Here is a 4,077-nt window from a genome sequence, read left to right as displayed (position 1 = left end):
CACCTCAGATTTTCTTCTTCTTTTATCCTTATTATCCTTATGTTTATATATTATTATTATAAACATTGCAGGTGCAGACAAGAAATCTACAATCACTCTCAATTAAAGTATTTTTCTAAATTTGGAATTACTATTGTTGTGGACAAAGAAAAGATCCCTGAGGAATACCACCGGTGAGGCCCCCAAGTCTCCAAGACAATTTAAATTTGAATGGTCTTTTTACACTGTTTTTTTTTTTTTTTTTTTACAAATAAAGTACTACCGTAAATTCCGGACTATAAGCCGCGACTTTTTTCCAGAATTTTGAACCCTGCGGCTTATATAAGGATTTTTTTCCCTGATTTTTGTGATGACTTTTTACTTTTATACAGTGTGGTATCTTGAAGAAAAAAACAACAAAAATACAATTTTGAAACACTACTATGGCTGCTGCTTATTCTGGCTGTGTTGCTTGTGACTATTATGAGCTTTAGTAGGAATGCACGCTAGGTGACCTGCGTCAAAGGGCTCTAAACCCTTCGTCACAGGCAGTGTTTAGAAAAACATGTTAAAGTATGTTATTAAAACTTTAAAAAGTTTTTCTGTGAACGGTCTTTCCTTGTAATAAGACGCATGTGCACGTGCGGCTTATAGTCCGGTGCGGCTTATATAAGAAAAAAACTAAAATATCCCCCAATTTTAACTGGTGCGGTTTATAGGCCGGTGCGGTTTATAGTCCGGAATTTACGGTACTCTAACAGGTCTATCAAAAGAGCCAGCAATGACGGTTCTGAAATTGCTCTCCCCCATTCTTTTTTTACTGGCTCACTAGAGAGACTCCATTTCCATCCTTGAATCTACAGCTTGTACACTGAACTGGGTTGGACTCAATCCAAAATATTTTGATATAGTATCATTTGTTGTATCTGGATTGGATTTATTTCCTGACACTCAACACCTGCAAACATTGTGGTCTCCCATTTTGGGATGATCATTTGTATTTGGGAAAATCCCACTGATCCATACACTGCAATCTAGTGGCGAGATGCTGTCACTTTGTGGGTAGCATAAGAACAGTGCTATCTAGCTGTTTTTTGAACAAAAGTGTCATCGGACACAGCCCGAGGGTGTAGGAAGTCGTTATAATTGAGGTGTAAACATCTTAAGACCACAGGGGCGATGTAGTCAAGAACAAAGTGATCTACACTGTGCTAATGGGCCTGTTGTGTGGACATGAATGCTTTCTTCCATCTTTGTTCTCGTGGCCTTCTTTCTCACTATGTTATCTTTCTAGTTGTCACTTTGAACTGTGTGTTACAATATGCATGCCAAAAGGCAAGTTTCTCCACCATTTTTTTTCCTTTTACCCTTGCAGCAAAGAGCCCAAAAGTTTTTATTAACAAGTCTTGTGTGTGTGTCTGTGCGTGTTCTCCTCATTATCTTTTGATGTGTGCATTCTATTTCACTATTCTTGTTTTGTTCTTGCTTTTTCTGTTTCAACACATTTCGATTTCAATCTGGGGTACTGCTGCAATGACATAAAATCTAAATGGCACCAAAGTAAAAAGTGTGATCTGTGTTTTGTGCACAGACATAAATAACAGTGGACCGTGAGATCATCACTTAGCAGCATGCGAGTAGCATGTGCGAAGGAAGAGAGGCACTGTGAAGCCCACGTTCCTGCATGACTGTGCCAGGTGGGTCCAACTGTGCACAAATGTTGTAGGATGACATATAAATCTGCATGTATCCATGATAATAACGGCATCTTAAAAAAAAAAACGACAGACTGGACTGTCCATCTGTCAAAGCTGCGGAAATTAGTCACTTAAATACTAAAATAATCAGTGTCGAAATAGCCGAGTTGCTATCAGGTAACAAATATAAACAATTTTATACCACAGAAATGCAAATGAGCCCCAAAATTTGCCGACAGATCAAAACCGGCGCCATATCTCTCATCTTTAGGCCATGTGGCTGAGAAGAATTGAGTCATTCCATAACCGCTTAAGGCCATTAGACTACATGATGCCCGTTTAAGTGGCCCGTGCTGAAAAGCCAGCGTCGAGAACACACACACACACACACAACCCCCGCAACCCATCAGAGGCAGCAGGTCCATGACGGCAATCACCTCTACTCGCTACCATTACGCCGGCAGCCATCATCACGTTATGATGGCTTTCCATTATTGCTTACTGCCTAGTTTTACGACGATAGCGGCCGGCCTCAGCCAGACGGGCCTGACACTACGCTGATCTAAAGCCCGTCCGGAGCGGCGTAATGATGACTTGGCAAGATCCAACGAGCCATCTCCTGATTGCCGCTTCTGTTTGTGCCTCTGCTATTTTATGATTCAAAAATGTTGACGAGGAAAGCCAGACTATTAAAAAGGTCGCTACTGCAAATGAATACGATCACGTTTTCCATGCGGCACGGTAACTTTGATCAAAGAGAAAATTCCCTTGACCACGCAAGGAAGAAGATTGACGAGTTGCAGCTTGAACTGACCAAACAGTAGCTTAAAAGAGAAAACCAACTGTCATGTAAAAACCTTTTGGTGTTTTGACATCCTGTTTCAAGTCATAGTGTAAACGTTCTATTTGTGAAACAGCACGTTTTTTTTTTTTTTTCTATTCTCAGACAAGCGTGGATGTAGCTCAGATCACATACCAGATGGGGAAACGGCGAAGCAATGCGGCAAACTCTTTCAAGACAAAAGCCTCCCGCCTCATCTCATCTCATCCTTGAGCACCAATCGTGTTTGTTGGTTGGGATGCCATGGGAGTCTGAAATGAGGGAGGAAAAGCTTTCAACAAGACACGGTGCTTCACAGGAAATCCCCCGCATGGATTGTCAGAAAATTGAATCCGAGCCAACAGTTGCCGGTTAGCGGCAGAATATTCCGAAAGCGTGACGCCTTCCAGCGGCGTTTAAAATGCAAAAGGAGCATAACTGCAGTTCTCTGAGGGCTAAGGTGGAGAGTTACTTGAGGGATCTATGGCTTTTAATGGGATCTGCCATTTCCATCCCATGTTGTTTTTGTAGGCAGCGGAAGAAGCGTCTTATTCGTGCCGACAGCAAAAGACTTCCCCGAAGCGCGCTACGGCGGAGCTTTAGCCCAAACAAAATGTTGTATTGTCATTCATAATTCCACACCTTTTGGGTTTATGCAAAGAGTGTGAATGATAGATCCCCCCCCCCCCCCCCCCCAGGACGGGATGAGGCTATACATACGAGTATATTTGATGCTCATGAAGGTTGCCTAATTATTTTTAGCAGCAAAATAGAAGAGTCCAAGCTTGAAGACCAACTATGCCAGATTAGCAATGTATTACTACCTCTCCAGAATTATACTGTAATTTATTATTATTGTTCTGTAATTTATTATTATTATTGCACTGTAATTTATTATCATTGTACTGTAATTTATTATTATTATTATATTTATATATATTAATATATATATATAATAAGAAAAGTTAGATGCGCCATTTTTGGAGTAAACTCTTAACAGGCATCCATTATTTTGTATTGTTTGAATGAAACAAAAGTCCTGATTTCTAGATCAGCACATTTTACGGATGTTAAATCAACCCCAGCGCTAAGACTTCCTGCAGTGATTTGTACAAGAGGACCAGATTTATCATTAGTCCAGTTCTCCTTCTACATCGTCCTACTTTTTCCTTTGTTCAATTCTGAGCACTATTTCTTGTACTTGAAGGATTTGAAGTCACTGCTGGTGTGTCCCTGCATTTAAACTCAGCTTAATTAGAGTTGCCCTCCAGTGCCTTTTCTTCTGCATTAGCATATTTCCTATGAGGAGTTTTTTTTTTTTTAGCAACAATTTGTGGACAACTATATCGGGCATAATTGTCTTCACGGGAACATCTCCCTTGCAAATTCTGTTGATCAGAACATTTGCAGAATTTGGACTTCTAGTAAAATTCGTGTTCTGACTCCAACCTTGCTTCTGTAAGATTAGCACTTTGTTTCTGGTCTTGTTTTTGCATTTCAACTACTCACATATTAATATTACATCCACGCACTTTATTTCAATAATTTTATTTTGTGAGAGAATAAACCGTGACAATAATT

At 40.1% G+C, this 4,077-nt stretch overlaps 1 long non-coding RNA gene across 1 annotated transcript in view; it reads right to left on the bottom strand.

Annotated features, from left to right (window-relative positions):
* The window catches only part of LOC133168152 (uncharacterized), a 64,592-nt gene that overhangs the window by 15,194 nt on the left and 45,321 nt on the right, over positions 1–4,077 (bottom strand). The window contains exon 7 of the long non-coding RNA XR_009718157.1: positions 2,653–2,768. This is a non-coding gene — a long non-coding RNA (uncharacterized LOC133168152). The remainder of the gene's footprint in view (positions 1–2,652; positions 2,769–4,077) is intronic.

This window comes from Syngnathus typhle, linkage group LG15, assembly GCF_033458585.1.
Source record: "Syngnathus typhle isolate RoL2023-S1 ecotype Sweden linkage group LG15, RoL_Styp_1.0, whole genome shotgun sequence".
Classification (NCBI taxonomy): Eukaryota; Metazoa; Chordata; class Actinopteri; order Syngnathiformes; family Syngnathidae; genus Syngnathus; species Syngnathus typhle.
The sequence above is the reverse complement of the archived record's forward strand: the minus strand, read 5'-3'. Positions and strand labels throughout refer to the sequence as shown.